Raw genomic sequence first — 3,866 nt, forward strand, 5'->3', positions numbered from 1 at the left:
AACCCTGTTACAGGGTCACTATGAGTTCGCACCACCCAGAGACTCCTGGTCATTTAATATTGTTGTGTGCCACCAAGTCAGCTCTGATTCATAGTGACCCTGTATAAGGTTTCCAAAGAGAGACTGGTGGATTTGAACCACTGATCTTGTGGATTTTGCAGCCCAGTATTTAATATGTATCTCAAAACTAACATACCCCAAATAGAACTCTTGTTTCCATTCACTTAATCCCATCTCCCCTCAAAACTCACTTCCTTTTCCCAATGTCCTTTAACTCAATAGATGCTACTACCATGTACTAGCACTAGGCAAATCTGCTGCACAAGACCTTTTTAAAGAGTTGAAGAGCAAAGATGTCAGCTTGAGGACTAAAGTGCGCCTGACCCAAGCCATGGTGTTTTCAATAACCTCATATGCATGCGAAAGCTGGACAGTGAATCAGGAAGACTGCAGAATTGATGCTTTTGGGTTATGGTATTGGAGGAGAATATTGAAAGTGCCATGGGCTGCCAAAAGAACCAACAGATCTGTGTTGGAAGAAGTGCAGCCAGAGTGCTCCTTGGAGGCCAGGATGGCCAGACTTTGTCTCTAATACTTTTGGACATATTGTCAGGAGGGACCAGTCACTAGAGAAGGATATCATGTTTGATAAGGTGCATGGTCAGAGAAAAAGAGGAAGACCCCCAGCAAGATGGATTGACAAAGTGGCAGCATCAATGCGCTCAAGTGTGGCAACAATTGTGAGGTTGGCCCAGGACGGGGCAGTGTTTTGTTCTGTTGTGCATAGGGTCACTATGAGTTGGTGCCGACTCAATGGCATCTAACAGCAAAAACCATGAGGCATTCTTACCTCCTTCCTTTCCTCATACTGTATGACATGGAACCCATCAACAAATCTATTAACTGCTCTGAAAATACACCCAGGACCTGAGTGCTTCTCTCTAAGTTCATTGCTGTAATCTTGGTGCAGAGCACCATCACCAATCAGTCACGTAACTGAACATCCCCCTGACTGGTGTCTTAACACGCAAACCACACAACACCCACGGTGATCTATAGATGATAATCTGATCATATCAATCGAATTCACAATAAAACCAAAATGCCTTCTTCTAAACCAAACCCACTACAATTGGGCTGATTCTGACCCAAAGCGACCCTGTCTGGGGTTTCCGAGTCTATGGCTCTTTCCAGGAATAGACAGTCCCCGACTTCTTCCACAGAACTCCTGGTGAGTTTGAACGGCTGACTTTGTTTATGGTGAATAGTCCAGTGTTTTTCCTACAAGACCAATAAGTCTCCTCAAAATGCCTCCTTGGGACCCACACAATTCTTCATTAGGTGTTCTAGCTCGTGCCTAACTGTCCAATTTCATGTCCTATGATGCTCTCCTTACATCTTCACTACCATCACCATGTAGACCTGCATTCTGCTCCTTGAACCAGCCAAGCAGATTCACACCTTGGGTGTCTGCATGTTTTCTTACCTCCCACTGGAGTGCTCTTCCCAGCGTCTTCATGGGACTTACTTTACTACTTTGGCTCTGCTTGAAGGACTCCTATGCGAACAGCTTTCCCTAGCCAATCTCTCCAATGTCATCCCTCTCTCTCCATCTCTCTAATTCCTTCCATGGCTTTGCTTTCTCCTTGTGGTACATCTAATTCTATCTGCTTGCTTACTTTTTACTACTGTGTATCTCTCATTAGAAAAGGAGTTTCATGAACGCCAAACCTTTATCTTGGTTCTTCACAATATCAGTTCTTACAACAGTGCCTCACGTGCAATAGATTTTTTAAAAAACTAATAAGAATAAAGGCTTTGCTGAAAGAATGAACATGTTCTGTGTGGCCCCATAGCAGAGCCCGGTCCCCACTATATTTTTGTTCAATGGAGAAGGCTGTGATGAAATTAGTTCTCCAAGAAAAGCCAACAGTGCTAGGTCCAAGTTCTGGCTCTGTCATTAACAGGCAAGACACAGCCCCAGTGTAAGCCTCTGTTTTCCCATTTGTCCAATGAAGATGTCAATTTAGATAGCCTCTCAGGTTCCTTCCTGCTTGAACGTCGTGAACGAAATTGAATTGAGCCACTCTAATGGAATTTCAGGATCCACGGGAGGAAAACTCCAAGCGCAGCATTTCCATGGTGGGAAAGTGATTGTGTAACACCCTTCAAATGACCCCACATCTTCCTATCAGTCTTGGCACCTGTGAAGGCAACTCTCACTGATGAGAACAGCATCTTGAGTGGGCAGTCTGACACACTGGGATCATGAACTCAGTAGTAATGAGGAAAGAAAAGAATTACCCAACCCGCTTAGATACCAGGAATGACACGCAGCCAGCATTTCTTGCTGGTTTATTCTATTACTCTTGAAGAGTATGATTAGATTCATATTGCTGCCAGGAAAGCTTTTGTCCTATAAATATGATTCAGAAATGCAGGCCAATCAGCTGGGTGTCATAGCTTCAGGAAAAAAAAAAAAAAATACAGGGCTTGGTTAGAGTTTAAATTCTGCAATTGCACTCCACATGTCACTTAAATTTATTGGCTATGATATCACCACAAGATGGCTATTAAAATGGGAGAGCACCGTCAGTCAGACTTTAGGGATCACCTTCAAGTGGAGTTGCAGAAACTGTTCTGGTTCTCCTCATTAAAAACTCCAAGTCGTGAGCATCTTCATGGTCCTGCTGACTTTTCACATCTGACTGCTTGTCAGAGCAATCTTTTAAAAGAACAGACTCAAGAGGGGCTATCATATTAGATAGATAGATAGATAGATAGATAGATAGATAGATAGATAGATAGATAGATAGAGAAAGAGAGAGAGAGAGAGCATTACATTTGCAAAATACATGCTGATTTCTTACCTCATTTGCCCCCAAATTTCAATGTATGGTACCACTGAGTTCTGAGAAAATGTCTAACTTTCTTCCAGTTCTGTATCTACCTCTCCCAATGGCCTTGAGGAAAATGACTTCCCCAATCTGGCTCTCAGTTTCGCCATCTGTACTATGGAAACATTCACTAAGTCCCAACTGGGTATTCCCAGATTCTCAGAGATATTTGAGGGTTGAAATTAAGATTCAGGAGCTGTTTCCCTATTTCAAAAAGCTTCAAAGGGATTCCACATTTGCTCATGATTAAACCACGTAAATGAATTAAAATGTCATGTTTCTTTACCTTTGGATGGAGTGCTATCAACTCAGGTAGTTGCTCAGACTCCCTCACATGGATCAGAGGCTCCGATCGACTACACATGATATCATAGGAAATTCTGGAACATTCTTTTATTGCCTACTCTGCTATATGTCTGAAGAATAAAATGAGCATCAACTTTCACATTTGCAGTCCTGTACAAGGGTTGTTTTTATTTTCAAGTTTGTGAAAAAACAGAATTAAAAGATAATGGAGATGGGGACATGGAGAGAGGGAGCAGCTGAGGACTCTAGATTCATGGAAAGAGAGGGGCTGAGAGCTGGCAGCTAGGAGGTAGACTTGCAGAATGTACCTTTTGGTGGTGTAAATTATTATATATGCCTGAGTGTTTAAAAAAAATTTTTTAAAGAGCTAAAATGAATAGAGGGAAATGCTGTTAACTGATGGTACATGGTGGTGGTGGTGGTGGTTATGTGCTGTGGAGTCGGTTCTGACTCATAGCGACCCTGTACAGAGTTTCTGAGGCTGTAAATCTTAATGAGAACAGAAAGCCTCATCTTTCTCCTGTGGAACAGCTGGTAGTTTCGAACTGCTCACCTTAAGGTTCACAGCCCCTTTTGTAACCACTATACTACCGATGGTACATTTTTGTTATTTTGTTGTTAAGTGCCATCGAGTCGGTTCCCACCCATAGTGACCCTGTACAG

Source organism: Chrysochloris asiatica, unplaced genomic scaffold (assembly GCF_000296735.1).
Source record: "Chrysochloris asiatica unplaced genomic scaffold, ChrAsi1.0 scaffold00025, whole genome shotgun sequence".
Lineage (NCBI taxonomy): Eukaryota > Metazoa > Chordata > Mammalia > Afrosoricida > Chrysochloridae > Chrysochloris > Chrysochloris asiatica.